The sequence below is a fragment of the Hemibagrus wyckioides genome, linkage group LG21 (assembly GCF_019097595.1).
Source record: "Hemibagrus wyckioides isolate EC202008001 linkage group LG21, SWU_Hwy_1.0, whole genome shotgun sequence".
NCBI classification, from domain to species: Eukaryota; Metazoa; Chordata; class Actinopteri; order Siluriformes; family Bagridae; genus Hemibagrus; species Hemibagrus wyckioides.
This window is the reverse complement of record NC_080730.1, coordinates 14,657,680-14,675,165: the sequence shown is the minus strand read 5'-3', so window position 1 is coordinate 14,675,165 and position 17,486 is coordinate 14,657,680. Positions and strand designations below refer to the sequence as shown.

General features: G+C 40.4%; 1 non-coding gene across 1 annotated transcript; it reads left to right on the top strand.

Annotated features, from left to right (window-relative positions):
- Positions 1-12,426: 12,426 nt before the first annotated feature.
- trnae-uuc (transfer RNA glutamic acid (anticodon UUC)) lies at positions 12,427-12,498 on the top strand. The gene has a single exon. It is a non-coding gene; the product is annotated as a tRNA-Glu (tRNA).
- The last annotated feature ends 4,988 nt before the right edge of the window (positions 12,499-17,486 follow it).

Sequence of the window (17,486 nt, the reverse complement as noted above, 5' to 3'; positions counted from 1 at the left end):
TTTTCTCGGAGGTTTTCGGTAGATGCCGTAAACAGGAGGTTTTTTTTTTTTTAAGGTCGTATCGTCTTTAAACTGGTCCTACAGCTTGAATTCTAACTGTACAGCTACATGCTGCCTTAAACTTCAGCTATGCTTCACTCCCTGGGCTTCCCGGACATTTCAGCTTATTATTATGATTATTATTATTATTTAATCATTATTGACTCTTCTTGTTACCAGTTAGTGCTGGTTTATACTGGTTTATACTAGTTAGTGCTGATTTATACTAGTTAGTGCTGGTTTATACTGGTTTATATCAGTTAGTGCTGGTTTATACTAGTTAGTGCTGGTTTATACTGGTTCTGAAGGTCGCAAGATTTGGATTATCTTTTGGCATTTTTGCTACACCCCTGTTTCGGATTTCTCTGTACTCCACTACTGGATTTAACTCCTACACCGACTCTACAGCGCAGCGATGATGAACTTCGGGGGAGGAGCCGAGCCTCAGCACCCGGATGTGGATCCCGAGCCCGGATGGAGCGGACTGTACAACCCCTGGAACGGTGAGTTACTGAGTTTCCTCTTTTTCACTTAAGTATAAAGTCTTTTAAACACCGCGTTATTACAACAAACCGCAATCAGGAATATCGTTTTATATGATTAGATGGTTTTGAGAAATTCTGTTCAGCTAATCTTTATTCGGCTAATCGCTTTACGTACACGATCAGTATGCTAAAGCTAGCGGACAAAACGGCAGACTCCAGTGAAACGAGCAGGGAAGAAGAAAACAGTGTTCATGTTTTCAGATATGTTAACATCAGCTTTTCATAAAAGTCCCAATGTTTACTTAACGTTTGCTAAAGTTTACTAAGTCAAGCCGAGGAGTGTTAGCAAAGATTAGCTAGACGGCTAGTTAGCATGTAGCTAAGTAATTGTTTTTCAGTGTTCATAGTTTTTTTGTTGATTGAATGAATAGAATAAGTTAAAATACTTACAATAACATGAAGTAACTTATTATTTTAAGGATTTTTCATTGTCCGTGTTTGTCGAGTTGTTAAAGCGGAGAGAGAAAGGGGCTGTGAGGAAAGGCAGCTAGCTGAACAAAACCAATCGGTACAAATAAATGGAGCTAGTGTGGCAATGTAGAGTGCAGCTTAGGCAAAAATATCAAGCTGTTTGTTTCAATTCTGTTCAGCAAGACTTTGTTTATAGCTGTCGTGAATAAAATAGTTAGGAGTAGTGTAATTTACGAGAAAGGGCGAATTTTTGAGAGGAGACACAATTGGACTCAAAGGGGATGTGAACCACTGGAGTAAGAAACTGCTAAAGTAATAGACTGTAATAGAAATGTATTTTAGTCTGCATTTTTTGGGGGAAGATATTTTTAAGCATTGAAATAAGTGCACAGTGTGACTAACAGTGAAGCCGTGATACTGGAAGAGCCCTGTATAACACCTATAAATGCAGCTAAAATGTAAATACTGAGTTTTTAATGCACTGTTATAGGAAGATTACGGTAATATAACTTGTGTAAATACTTCTTGTCTTGATAGTGAGGCTTTCCTGCTTTACAAAACATACACAGTGCTATTAAAATAAGGTTTTCTGCTTCCTTTTATGAGATGTTATTAGATGTGTTTCATTGTCTGTTCATCTTCTTTGACACAGGGAGACGGAGGGAGATGTTTGTGTTTCCACAAGATGATCTCAACTACAACAGAGAGCTCAGCGCTAACGAGGACGACAACAGCCGACCTGCTCAGCAGAATGAAGCTGGAGATGGTGGTGAACATGAGGTGTCAACGAGGAACCTGTCCCCTGATAGAAGCCCATCCCCACCTGTGAGAGGCCTCTCTCCTCTCAGGACCCCATCCCCTGTGAGGAGCCCCTTCCCTTTCAGGACCCCATCCCCTGTGAGCAGTCCATCCCCTTTGAGGAGGCCACCACCTTCAGGGAGTCCACAGCCTTCAACAGTTCCTTTGCCCCAGCCTTATTTCAATATCGACATCCACAATATTGTGGCTGGTATGTACTATGCTCCTGCCACAATGATAACTCTTGTCCCACACCAGGGCATAAGGAGGAGGCGGGACAAAGAGGATGGCAATCAAGAAGCCCCTCTGAGTAGACGGCAGCGTGTGGATCCTGATGGGGAGGTGGAGTTCATCAGGATGCCTGGACTTGAGGATTTTGAGAGTTTAATCAGTCACATGTACAGTGAATTTACACAAGCTACTAATGCTACAATTAGTCTGTTTCTTCACAAATTAACTAGCTAACTAACTCACAGGTTTATTAACTTTTAAGCATTAGAAAGAAAGGAGAGAAAAATTTACAAGGTCTCTCTCTCTCTCTCTCTCTCTCTCTCTCTACTACCTTATAAATTTGGCCATTTTAATGTTTTACATTTAACAGAAATTATAAGTTGTAATTAAACTTACATGAAACTAATTTATTGCAGAACCTGTGGATTTGCTGGGAGAATCGTCAGATACTCCCTCAGTCCTCCAGGTATGTGTCAGTAAAATATTTTAACTACATTTGAAACGTGTAGGCTGCTTTTGTCTAAGTGTGTGTGTGTGTGTGTGTGTGTGTGTGTGTGTGTGTGTGTGTGTGTGTGTATGTGTGTGTGTGTGTGTGTGTGTGTGTGTCTTAAGGTTGTTGAGCCAATCCTGCTGCAGCTACCCACAGAAACTCGCTCCACATCTTCAGCTGTTGTTCTGGTAACCAAACCTGTCATTTATTTACTAAATCTGATCTCTGGATTTTACAAGTGACAGAATGTTTGAAAGTGTTAGTGTGAAACTGCTCTGATAAAAAACACTGATGATCCTCATCTTCTTTTCACAGCCCCTCAGTGCTGGTGAGCTGAACAGCACCTGCTGTAATGTTGAGTACAACACTGCAGACTCCTCCAACTCCCAGTCTGGGGTATTGTACAGTGCTGCAGCTGAGATACAAACACACACACATCCTTCTTTACAAGTTCTAATGTTTAGTTTTGTTTCTTTATTTCTAGCAAGTGGACCTCAGGAGAGACATCCTCAGGTTGTTAAGGGGTCCAGAGAGTCAGCTCTGCTGGCTTGAAACCGCACACTGCTGGACTCTCGAGGTAATCACAGTATTTATTACTCTCATGAAGAGATTCCACTTTAACGATTATTAAAAGAGAACTTAAATGAAATGCGGTTCTAGATCTTGAGTTTCATCTAATTGTCGTTTGCAGGGATTCCCTTTTCATAACAACTGTGAGGACAGTTTCCCTGGCATTCAGGTAAGGGCTTGTTCATTGTGTCATCACTAAATTGTGTTAATTGCAGTTACTAATTGTGTTTGTGTGTTTTAAGGTCGTTGAGCCAAACCTACAGCTGCTGCCAAACGAACATGACCAGGAATCTTCACCCGTCCTTCTGGTAACCAAACCTTTCCTTTATTTACTAAAGCTGATCACTGTATTTCACAGGGTTGTTTTGACTGTAAAGCAAGTGAGAGAATGTTACTTGTGTTATTATAAAATCGCTGTGATAGGAAGCAGTTATGTTCATCATGCTCTTCATTTCACAGACGCTCGATGCTGGTGAGCTGATCAGCGCCTGCCAAAATATCCAGTTCCTCTCTGCACGCACCTTTACCTTCCTACAGGTCTGTAGAGTGAACCCAGCACCCAAGGAGTAGTTTTAATATCCCTCATCCCTCATAGAGCGTCCCTTATCAATCTATCCCTCTATCCTTGTCTATATAGATAACTGCTAATAGTAATTAGTATAAATAGTAGCTGCAAATAATATTGTTGTAAATAAACTAATAGTTGTATAGTGTTTATATAGTTTACTTTAATAAATGTTTTCATTTGCTCCTATTAGGGTCTCATTCTGATTATTTTTAGTCATCAGTATGTCTATATAATTTTCCTTTAAAAAGAAACACAACACTAAATGAACTTTTCACTCATATACAAATCCTTTTTAAAGAACTTCAGAAACTTTGTAAGGTTTACTAAAATGTGAAAAATGACAAATAACATCCAACAAAATTCAGATATTTATAGTCTTGGAAAGCTTGTTTCCAAAATGTAGAGAAATCTGTAACATTTGGGGAATTGCACATTTACATTTCAGCATCCAGAGCACAGTTGTGTCTAAAAAGTCTGAAATCTTGAGATAAAAATCTAAATTGTAGAGGACTAAAAATGTGGATTTACAGTTTACACCAAATCACACCACTGTAGCTCATCATTTATAATGCAGTTACTCTGAACTCTCAAGGTTACTCTTTAAGAAGAAATAGTTTATAATATCAGTGTTTAAGGTGTTTTCCAAAATAAATAAATAAATAAAAATCCTGTTCATGAAAATGAAGGTTGGTTAGATGTTTAAAATGGAAAGGAATACATATTGTCTTTCAGTCATTCCAAAACACTGTTAGTGAAACACGAGTGATTTAATTTGTGTGTTTTTAGTACTTTCTAGTTTCTTAACAAAAGTACATTAAAGTACAGTAAATAAAAAAAAAAAAAACTAAACTTTCTTTCTCCAGTTTGGGCTTCAAGCAGTTTTATTATTTAGAAGGGGATGCTCATGATTTACAGCCATGTCCACAATTTTCTCCATATCATGCATTTATTGCTAGTCCCCCTTTTTTTCTTAAGGTTTCAGATCAAGTGACTGACTTTTTCTCACAAGAATTTCCCAGTTTTTAGTTTTGAAGTTTTTAGTTTGGAGGCATTTTTCCTGAACTTTAGTTGATGTTTCTATACTCCTCACAATTCATTTTGCTTCTGCAATCAGCAGTTCCATCATCAGGCTCATGTTTTACAGATATGATAGCATGCTTAGATCTTGTGCAGTTTCTTTTCACCTCCACATTTTGATTATTTCACATTGTGATTATTTTACATTTTGCTTCTGAGAATGTGGACTTAAACTTTTTGTTTGTGTAGAAATGTAAAACTGTGGAATACAGAGGCAATTAAAGCACACATTATAGAGTTCACTGTGCCTTAACCCATAAGAACCCAGACCCCTTTCTCCTTCAAGGAAAATGATGGGGGACATAACACAGACTAAACAGATGCCAAATAACACATTTCTGAAGTTTTTTTCAAAATACCACCCCCTACTGTCAGGGATCTGTAATGTTACATACACTATATTGCCAAAAGTATTCGCTCACCTGCCTTGACTCGCATATGAACTTAAGTGACATCCCATTCCTAATCCATAGGGTTCAATATGACGTCGGTCCACCCTTTGCAGCTATAACAGCTTCAACTCTTCTGGGAAGGCTGTCCACAAGGTTTAGGAGTGTGTTTATGGGAATTTTTGACCATTCTTCCAGAAGCGCATTTGTGAGGTCACACACTGATGTTGGACGAGAAGGCCTGGCTCTCAGTCTCTGCTCTAATTCACCCCAAAGGTGTTCTATCGGGTTGAGGTCAGGACTCTGTGCAGGCCAGTCAAGTTGATCCACACCAGACTCTGTCATCCATGTCTTTATGGACCTTGCTTTGTGCACTGGTGCACAGTCATGTTGGAAGAGGAAGGGGCCAGCTCCAAATTGTTCCCACAAAGTTGGGAGCATGGAATTGTCCAAAATGTCTTGGTATGCTGAAGCATTCAGAGTTCCTTTCACTGGCCAAGCCCAGCTCCTGAAAAACAACCCCACACCATAATCCCCCCTCCACCAAACTTTACACTTGGCACAATGCAGTCAGACAAGTACCGTTATCCTGGCAACCGCCAAACCCAGACTCGTCCATCAGACTGCCAGATGGAGAAGTGCAATTCGTCACTCCAGAGAACGTGTCTCCACTGCTCTAGAGTCCAGTGGCGGCGTGCTTTACACCACTGCATCCGACGCTTTGCATTGCACTTGGTGATGTATGGCTTGGATGCAGCTGCTCGGCCATGGAAATCCATTCCATGAAGCTCTCTGCGCACTGTTCTTGAGCTAATCTGAAGGCCACATGAAGTTTGGAGGTCTGTAGCGATTGACTCTGCAGAGTTGGCGACCTCTTCGCACTATGCGCCTCAGCATCCGCTGACCCCACTCCGTCAGTTTACGTGGCCTACCACTTCGTGGCTGAGTTGCTGTCGTTCCCAAACACTTCCACGTTCTTATAATACAACTGACAGTTGACTGTGGAATATTTAGGAGCGAGGAAATTTCACGACTGGATTTGTTGCACAGGTGGCATCCTATCACAGTTCCACGCTGGAATTCACTGAGCTCCTGAGAGCGACCCATTCTTTCACAAATGTTTGTAAAAACAGTCTGCATGCCTAGGTGCTTTGATTTTATACACCTGTGGCCATGGAAGTGATTAGAACACCTGATTCTGATTATTTGGATGGGTGAGCGAATACTTTTGGCAATATAGTGTATATGTCACAATGGGCGTTAAGCAGCCGGACCCATTTCTCGTGAAACCCCATGAAATTTGTTTATGTGGCAATAACCTAGGCCAAATGGAAACATTTGAAGCAATTTCTTTCCTCAGTGAAATTAAGACGCACATCACATTTCTCACAGAGGGTGGTGGTTGCATTGATTTTGCAGAATTTGCAACGACCACACTTCACAGGCCAGTGTGCAACCTGGTCACATGAACATCATCTGGAACTCCAACATGAACTTTCTTGGGAGGTGGTGGTGGAGTTGTGGTGTTGAGTGATAGACGGCCCCTTTGTGAATGCAGGAGAATAAGGCTAGTTGCAACCTCAGCCTGGAAGCTCCTTTGTTTCAGTGGCTTGTGGACACCAAGTAGTTTACAGTCAGTTACAGATCAGCCATGCATTGACATAGACAAGCATTATGGTTTGCCAGAATAGGTAGAAGTGCCACCTCCGTGACCTCATGTGGTACTTGTACCTTGCAACGCATGGATCCTGGAGGTCAACAATGAATGTGTTGTACCCCTTCACAATGTGTGGCCTGTTAACTTCCACAAATGCTTTGTCCTCCAGTATTGAGGTTGTAGGATAGTGGACAGTATCTGGACAGTAGGATGAGATCAAGGTAACAGATCTGTTGTCGTACCATGTGACAATGGTCATGCGTTCCTCTTTCTCCACCTTAACATAAACAGATCCTCTACCTCTATTGGAAAGACTTTTCTCATCTTCAAGCTGACAACCAGCCAAGCGATTGCTGCGGAGTGTTCCTACAAAGTAGATCTGTCACTGAAGAAGCTCAAGCACCAGTAGAGCTGAAGAAAAAAAGTTGTCTTCAAATGCTTTGTAGTTTTAATGATAAATTTAATAATAATAAATAATAATAAGTAAAAACATCAATAATAAATAATATTATTATAATAAATTATGTATTATTACAATATATATATATTATGCTAAATATTATTATAATAAATAATGATAAATAATAATAAATTGATAAATGTAACAATAATGAAAAATATTAACTAAATATCACTGAATCAGCTAAATTAACTGAGCAGTTTATAATCTTAAAAGTTAAAAAAAAAAGTCATATATGTCATTAGTTTTTCTGTGACAATTTTAATGTTAAAGGGGCGTTGTGACATGAATTTGTATAATATACTGATTTGTTTTATATGAATTTGTTCAAGAAATGTGTTCACAACAGGTTAAGTGTAATAAAGGACATGTTATATAAGCATTAGAATTCTTAAATGCTCAAATCTTACCTTTTAGCTAGAAGAAACAACCTTTTTATAATTAGCTAGTATCATCACATTTGTTAGCCTGGCATGCAGACATCTTAGAAATGTTGTTGTGGGAACACAAAATCACATGACCTATCACATGACCCACCAGGATGTTCAGTAGGTGTCTAAGCTGCTGCTGCTGGACCCTTGTGTAAAGCCCTTTACCCCTTAACTGCTCAGCTGTGTAAATGTGAGTTGCTCTGGATAAGAGAGTCTGATAAATCTTGTAAATGTAGATGGTACTGTTTGTTTGTACACTGATAAAAATATCCAGCCTGATCTAATTAAAAAAATGAAGGTAACTTTTTGCATCAGATTATTATGTAGTTTAAGACTAGTCTTATTTATTGCTGGATTTTCTCTATGCAAGAAATACTTTTTACTAGTAAAGTCTACTTAATTTAAGCATTTCCTTAGTCATTGTTTTGAGTTTTCTCTATTAAACTTTGAGAGTTTCAAAAGTGGATTTTTAATTGAAATATACACACCTGATCCTGGTAGTCAGCAGCAGGTATGGCAATGATAGTTGGAAATCAAGAAGGGCAGTGGTATTTGAGGACCAGGATTGAGAACCCCCTGTCTCAGCACCTGGAACTTAATTTATAGCTAAAACCAACATTATAAACCAAAATAGAGCAGCACAACCTGAGAAAGTGCAGTATAAAACCAACAACTGCCAAGAGCTAGCTCATTATAATCATCTACCATCAATGGCATCTGTATAGCTTTTACACATGCAAGATCACCTTGAGATCACATATCTTGGAGGACATTTTTGGTCCACTTCCTCATGCTGGCAGTTGGACCTTACTTCTCATTGCACAACAAAATATTGCAAATCCCAACATTACACATAAAAACATTAGTCGCTAAGTCATGTTTTGCAAAGGAGTCAAATACTTTTCACTCAATAAAATTCAAATCAATGTATAACTTTCTTGAAATGTGTTTTTCTGGATTTTTTTTGTTGTTATTCTGCCTCTCACTGTTCAGATACACCTACCATTAAAATTACAGACTGATCATTTCTTTGTCAGTGGGCAAACGTACAAAATCAGCAGGGGATCAAATAATTTTTTCCCTCACTGTATAGCAATACACACTTAAAAGTAATACTTGTTGAGTCAAATATTGTTCTGCCAGACCCAAAAACCGCATGGTCACAGCTAGACGCTCTTTTGGGGATATTGCCCGTCTCATTTGTGTGTGCTGCTGGTTATGAGAGGTCCAACCATCCCCAGCAAGATGTCAAACTCCTCTGCAGAAGCTTCCTGAATCCAGTATTATCATTTATCTATTTGTATGGTGAGCACAATATTATAGTTTATAGGTTTTTACCAGAAAAATGGGCAAGCGTACAGTATAGACAAGGGCCAAATTGTGATGGCTATACGACTGGATCAGAGCATCTCCAAAACTGCAGCTCTTGTGGCGTGTTCCCGGTCTGCAGTAGTCAGTATCTATCAAAAGTGGTCCAATGAAGGAACAGTGGGTTATGGTGGAGAGTGAGGGCAGGACTAGTGAGAAAACTTGAACACAATCAAAGGGGGCTGAACACAAATGCAGATAACCAGATCACAGTTCTGGAGAAATGTTTACTTATCTTTAATTAGATAATAATGCAGGTCAAATAATCCACAAAACAAATCCAACAAGTCAGCTCAAAAGACTTGACAGAAATTCCAAAGAATAAATCCCCAAAATCCACAAGGTTAATCCAAAAGCATACAAAAGGTTCACAGGAGTCTAATCAAAAAACAAAGTCAATACTTCCAAAAAGTCATTCTAATTAGTCCACAAAATAAATCGCACAAAGTCTTTTAAGGACAAGGCCATAAAACAGAGCACACGGCTGACCTAGACTTAATCATGGTACAGGAAACACTAAGCAAAGTATTTGTGGAGGAAAAGGGTGACTTAAATACACAAACCTAAACAAAGCACAGGGGACACCTATTAGACATAATGACCGAGACTGTAAACCAACAAAAAGGCAGTGGGGGTCTCTAGTGGCCAGAAAACAGTCCACAACCCTGACAGGAAACCAGTAGATATCAGTTTATATCTTGCTCTGTTCATGTTACAATTAGTTGCATATCTTACCTGTATATTTCAGTCTAGTTGTGTTGATATTTAACATGATCAGAAAATGACAGATGATTTTCAAAGTCTTTTCCTGTTTCATCATAAAATGGACATAATAAAGCGTCCAAAAGTCGGAATGGACAAACCCATGTGTATAAATCACACCAAAATATGGATTTTAATTACAACGCTTAAGAGAAACATTATTTCAGACTTTTGGATAACAGCTTGATAGACTTTTATTTGATAATTATGTGCAGTATTGAGATTAAAATTTATACTTGATTTGGATTGGTCAGAAGGTGTTCAGCATGGACCTGATAGCAGTTCAGGTTTCAAATCAAATCTCTCTTTTTTAAAGAATGTCCTCTTTCTCATTATATATATACAGTTATACAAACCAAAAAATAGTGTATGTCAAATATTTACAGAAGAAACTGAATTTGAGTTTAGATACTAACTAACTAACTAACTAACTAACTAACTAAATATAATCACAATCGTTTACATCAGCAAACAAAACATTAATATAAATTATGTATACACAGTGCACATACTTGATCAAGCCACAATCATAAGGACATCCTAATGATTAGACTGACCAACTATAGAAGAAGAATTCACATAATCAGAAAAAAATAAAAATGAATGGCCCCAAGTTTCAGAAAACATGCCAGTATTGGCCTTTATTGTGTACCTAATTTTATCCAAATGAATGAAGCTCATAACATCTTACTGCCAGTCATCAAAAGATGGAGGGAGAATTTGTTTCCATAACAGAAGAATATGCCATCTAGCTAATAATGTTACCGTTAAACGTGACTTTATCGGATTGCACGCAGAACTGGCGAGGAGTTCACCAAATCGCTCAGTTAATAACGGCCGGGAACGCTTCCTCAACGGAATCCGAGAACGATCACTGATTGCAGCCAGCAGCATGTTGGTGTTGCGTTCATTTCGATTCACTGCGCAAAACGTTACATAACCAAAGCCACAGTACCATTGACCTCTTCAACTTAAATCGTACTTAAGCTTCTTGATGAACCGAGGTGAACTCTCTCAGCGTTGCTAAGCCTAAATGCTACAGTTTTACCCACTTCCAGTCCTAAGTGACAATTCTAACTACTTTACTAAATGTACTACAGTACATTAACAACTATAGTGTTTTGAGTACATTCTATGTGTTGATTGCTTCTTAAAGTACATGTCTTGTGGCCAGCCCAGCAGGAGACTCCAGAGTGTGTAAAGGCCTGACATGAGCACACCATGGTAACTGTTAGAAAAACACTAACTGATTTGTCATCACTTATTTATTTGTAGGTGATATTGGAGTAGTGTTTGGATATTTTATTTCTGGATTAACTTGATTTGTCTAACGCTTATTCTATCTCCTTGCTATAGCTCTCTGTGTGACTGAGAATGCAGAACACTTTGGTTTCAGCTGTGAGTGCTGTGATCATAATTCGGGCATGAATCAGATCGTCTCGCGATATAGCGCTAACAAAGACTACAGCCATTCCGATCATGTCTAAATCAAAAGCCAGAGGGCCGCCAGAACGCATAGCGCTACGTATAGCGGCTGCGTTTTCAGAATCCCAGAACGGTCACTGATTGCAGCCAGCGGTGTGTTGGGGTTGAGTTCATTTTGATTCATCGCGCAAAAACGGTATATAACCAAAGCTACAATACCATTGAACTCTTCAACTTAAATCGTTCTTAAGCTTCTTGATGAACTGAGGAGAAATCTCTTTTGGCTTATTTTCTCTCTCGGTGTCTGTGAGTGTCAGTCCCAATGTCAATACTTAAGCTACTTGATGAACTGAGGTGAACTCTCTTTGCCTTTTCTCTCTCTCCGTGTTGGTGAGTGTCAGTCCCAGTGTCAATAGAACTAATCATGTAGTGTATCCGGCTTGCAGGATTTTTTTATTTATTTGTTTGTTTTTTATTTAAAAAGCACAGAAGGTATCATTTGGGTATGAATCAGATCGTCTCTCGATATAGTATCAAAAAAGACTACAACTATTCCAATCATGTCTAAATCAAAAGCCACTGCACCAGGCCAGAGGAGTGCCAGAACACATATCACAACATGTAGCAGCTCCTTTTACTTGCTGGCCCAGGTGCATGGGGTGCTGTGCTCGTATAGCGGTTAGTACTCTGCGTTGTGGCCGCAGCAACCCCGGTTCGAATCCGGGTCACGGCATTGACTTTTCCACATCACCGTTGAACGCTAGGCATGGCTTTTGCCCTCTGTCTATTTGTCACTTGAAAAGCATAAACATGTAGAACCATGTGGGCCAGTGGCGCAATGGATAACGTGTCTGACTACGGATCAGAAGATTCTAGATTCGACTCCTGGCTGGCTCGGTTGCCTTTTAAGAGCCCAGAGGTGTGCCACAAACTGCAGCTGCTGAATGCTGGCAGAATAACACCTCCCGCAATCCCTGAAATGCGGAAATGCCAGTGTACTGGCACAGTGCACCAGCCCACGCTCTGTCTAGCAGCTGATCTTCTTCTGGAGTGACAGCTCGAGTAGCTGAATGCTCGGTCAGCGCTGGCCGATTTTGTGCTCTGCAATGCAAGGTTCCCATGCAAAGCTCTGGATGATACTGCGATGGAGCCCAAACTGCTTGATGGTTGAGTAAAACACCGATCCCAACACTCCTGGGGCACCCTCCCATATGGTCTAGCGGTCAGGATTCCTGGTTTTCACCCAGGCGGCCCGGGTTCGACTCCCGGTATGGGAATGTGACTTTTTGGATTGCCCGCACAACTGGCAAGGAGTTCACCAAATCGCTCAGTTAATAACGGCCAGGAACACTTCCTCAACGGAATCCAAAAACGATCGCTGATTGCAGACAGCAGCATGTTGGTGTTGCGTTCATTTCGATTCACTGAGCAAAACGTTACATAACTGATTTGTCATCACTTATTTATTTGTAGGCGATATTGGAGTAGTGTTTGGATATTTTATTTCTGGATTAACTTGATTTGTCTAACGCTTACTCTATCTCCTTGCTATAGCTCTCAGTGTGTGACTGAGAATGCAGAACACTTTGGTTTCAGCTGTGAGTGCTGTGATCATAATTCGGGCATGAATCAGATCGTCTCGCGATATAGCGCTAACAAAGACTACAGCCATTCCGATCATGTCTAAATCAAAAGCCAGAGGGCCGCCAGAACGCATAGCGCTACGTATAGCGGCTGCGTTTTCGGAATCCCAAAACGGTCACTGATTGCAGCCAGCGGCGTGTTGGGGTTCCGATTATTCCAATCATGTCTAAATCAAAAGCCACTGCACCAGGCCAGAGGGGCACCAGAACGCATATCACAACATGTAGCAGCTCCTTTTACCTGCTGGCCCAGGTGCATGGGGTGCTGTGATCGTATAATGGTTAGTACTCTGTGTTGTGGCCTCAGCAACCCTGGTTTGAATCCGGGTCATGGCATTGACTTTTCCACATCACCGTTGCACGCTAGGCATGGCTTTTGACCTCTGGCCGTTTGTTGCTTGAAAAGCATAAGCAGGTAGGACCCCGCTCCCCCTAAGGCTCCCGTAGGATGCCACCTGTGCAACAAATCCAGTCGTGAAATTTCCTCGCTCCTAAATATTCCACAGTCGACTGTCAGCTGTATTATAAGAACGTGGAAGTGTTTGGGAACGACAGCAACTCAGCCACGAAGTGGTAGGCCACGTAAACTGACGGAGTGGGGTCAGCAGATGCTGAGGTGCATAGTGCGAAGAGGTCGCCAACTTTCTGCAGAGTCAATCGCTACAGACCTCCAAACTTCATGTGGCCTTCAGATTAGCTCAAGAACAGTGCGCAGAGAGCTTCATGGAATGGATTTCCATGGCCGAGCAGCTGCATCCAAGCCATACATCACCAAGTGCAATGCAAAGCGTCGGATGCAGTGGTGTAAAGCACGCCGCCACTGGACTCTAGAGCAGTGGAGACACGTTCTCTGGAGTGACGAATTGCACTTCTCCATCTGGCAGTCTGATGGACGAGTCTGGGTTTGGCGGTTGCCAGGAGAACGGTACTTGTCTGACTGCATTGTGCCAAGTGTAAAGTTTGGTGGAGGGGGGATTATGGTGTGGGGTTGTTTTTCAGGAGCTGGGCTTGGCCCCTTAGTTCCAGTGAAAGGAACTCTGAATGCTTCAGCATACCAAGACATTTTGGACAATTCCATGCTCCCAACTTTGTGGGAACAATTTGGAGCTGGCCCCTTCCACTTCCAACATGACTGTGCACCAGTGCACAAAGCAAGGTCCATAAAGACATGGATGACAGAGTCTGGTGTGGATCAACTTGACTGGCCTGCACAGAGTCCTGACCTCAACCCGATAGAACACCTTTGGGGTGAATTAGAGCAGAGACTGAGAGCCAGGCCTTCTCGTCCAACATCAGTGTGTGACCTCACAAATGCGCTTCTGGAAGAATGGTCAAAAATTCCCATAAACACACTCCTAAACCTTGTGGACAGCCTTCCCAGAAGAGTTGAAGCTGTTATAGCTGCAAAGGGTGGACCGACGTCATATAACTCTATAATGTGTGCTTTAATTGCCTCTGTATTCCACAGTTTTACATTTCTACACAAACAAAAAGTTTAAGTCCACATTCTCAGAAGCAAAATGTAAAATAATCACAATGTGAAATAATCAAAATGTGGAGGTGAAAAGAAACTGCACAAGATCTAAGCATGCTATCATATCTGTAAAACATGAGCCTGATGATGGAACTGCTGATTGCAGAAGCAAAATGAATTGTGAGGAGTATAGAAACATCAACTAAAGTTCAGGAAAAATGCCTCCAAACTAAAAACTTCAAAACTAAAAACTGGGAAATTCTTGTGAGAAAAAGTCAGTCACTTGATCTGAAACCTTAAGAAAAAAAGGGGGACTAGCAATAAATGCATGATATGGAGAAAATTGTGGACATGGCTGTAAATCATGAGCATCCCCTTCTAAATAATAAAACTGCTTGAAGCCCAAACTGGAGAAAGAAAGTTTAGTTTTTTTTTTTATTTACTGTACTTTAATGTACTTTTGTTAAGAAACTAGAAAGTACTAAAAACACACAAATTAAATCACTCTAGTGTTTCACTAACAGTGTTTTGGAATGACTGAAAGACAATATGTATTCCTTTCCATTTTAAACATCTAACCAACCTTCATTTTCATGAACAGGATTTTTATTTATTTATTTATTTTGGAAAACACCTTAAAGACTACTGATATTATAAACTATTTCTTCTTAAAGAGTAACCTTGAGAGTTCAGAGTAACTGCATTATAAATTATGAGCTACAGTGGTGTGATTTGGTGTAAACTGTAAATCCACATTTTTAGTCCTCTACAATTTAGATTTTTATCTCAAGATTTCAGACTTTTTAGACACAACTGTGCTCTGGATGCTTAAATGTAAATGTGCAGTTCCCCAAATGTTACAGATTTCTCTACATTTTGGAAACAAACTTTCCAAGACTATAAATATCTGAATTTTGTTGGATGTTATTTGTCATTTTTCACATTTTAGTAAACCTTACAAAGTTTCTGAAGTTCTTTAAAAAGGATTTGTATATGAGTGAAAAGTTCATTTAGTGTTGTGTTTCTTTTTAAAGGAAAATTATATAGACATACTGATGACTAAAAATAATCAGAATGAGACGCTAATAGGAGCAAATGAAAACATTTATTAAAGTAAACTATATAAACACTATACAACTATTAGTTTATTTACAACAATATTATTTGCAGCTACTATTTATACTAATTACTATTAGCAGTTATCTATATAGACAAGGATAGAGGGATAGATTGATAAGGGACGCTCTATGAGGGATGAGGGATATTAAAACTACTCCTTGGGTGCTGGGTTCACTCTACAGACCTGTAGGAAGGTAAAGGTGCGTGCAGAGAGGAACTGGATATTTCGGCAGGCGCTGATCAGCTCACCAGCATCGAGCGTCTGTGAAATGAAGAGCATGATGAACATAACTGCTTCCTATCACAGCGATTTTATAATAACACAAGTAACATTCTCTCACTCGCTTTACAGTCAAAACAACCCTGTGAAATACAGTGATCAGCTTTAGTAAATAAAGGAAAGGTTTGGTTACCAGAAGGACGGGTGAAGATTCCTGGTCATGTTCGTTTGGCAGCAGCTGTAGGTTTGGCTCAACAACCTTAAAACACACAAACACAATTAGTAACTGCAATTAACACAATTTAGTGATGACACAATGAACAAGCCCTTACCTGAATGCCAGGGAAACTGTCCTCACAGTTGTTATGAAAAGGGAATCCCTGCAAACGACAATTAGATGAAACTCAAGATCTAGAACCGCATTTCATTTAAGTTCTCTTTTAATAATCGTTAAAGTGGAATCTCTTCATGAGAGTAAGAAACACCATGATTACCTCGAGAGTCCAGCAGTGTGCGGTTTCAAGCCAGCAGAGCTGACTCTCTGGACCCCTTAACAACCTGAGGATGTCTCTCCTGAGGTCCACTTGCTAGAAATAAAGAAACAAAACTAAACATTAGAACTTGTAAAGAAGGATGTGTGTGTGTTTGTATCTCAGCTGCAGCACTGTACAATACCCCAGACTGGGAGTTGGAGGAGTCTGCAGTGTTGTACTCAACATTACAGCAGGTGCTGTTCAGCTCACCAGCACTGAGGGGCTGTGAAAAGTAGAAGATGAGGATCATCAGTGTTTTTTATCAGAGCAGTTTCACACTAACACTTTCAAACATTCTGTCACTTGTAAAATCCAGAGATCAGATTTAGTAAATAAATGACAGGTTTGGTTACCAGAACAACAGCTGAAGATGTGGAGTGAGTTTCTGTGGGTAGCTGCAGCAGGATTGGCTCAACAACCTTAAGACACACACACACACACACACACACACTTAGACAAAAGCAGCCTACACGTTTCAAATGTAGTTAAAATATTTTACTGACACATACCTGGAGGACTGAGGGAGTATCTGACGATTCTCTCAGCAAATCCACAGGTTCTGCAATAAATTAGTTTCATGTAAGTTTAATTACAACTAATATTTTCTGTTAAATGTAAAACATTAAAATGGCCAAATTTATAGGGTAGTAGAGAGAGAGAGAGAGACCTTGTAAATTTTTCTCTCCTTTCTTTCTAATGCTTAAAAGTTAATAAACCTGTGAGTTAGTTAGCTAGTTAATTTGTGAAGAAACAGACTAATTGTAGCATTAGTAGCTTGTGTAAATTCACTGTACATGTGACTGATTAAACTCTCAAAATCCTCAAGTCCAGGCATCCTGATGAACTCCACCTCCCCATCAGGATCCACAGGATGCCGTCTACTCAGAGGGGCTTCTTGATTGCCATCCTCTTCGTCCCGCCTCCTCCTTATGCCCTGGTGTGGGACAAGAGTTATCATTGTGGCAGGAGCATAGTACATACCAGCCACAATGTTGTGGATGTCGATATTGAAATAAGGCTGGGGCAAAGGAACTGTTGAAGGCTGTGGACTCCCTGAAGGTGGTGGCCTCCTCAAAGGGGATGGACTGCTCACAGGGGATGGGGTCCTGAAAGGGAAGGGGCTCCTCACAGGGGATGGGGTCCTGAGAGGAGAGAGGCCTCTCACAGGTGGGGATGGGCTTCTATCAGGGGACAGGTTCCTCGTTGACACCTCATGTTCACCACCATCTCCAGCTTCATTCTGCTGAGCAGGTCGGCTGTTGTCGTCCTCGTTAGC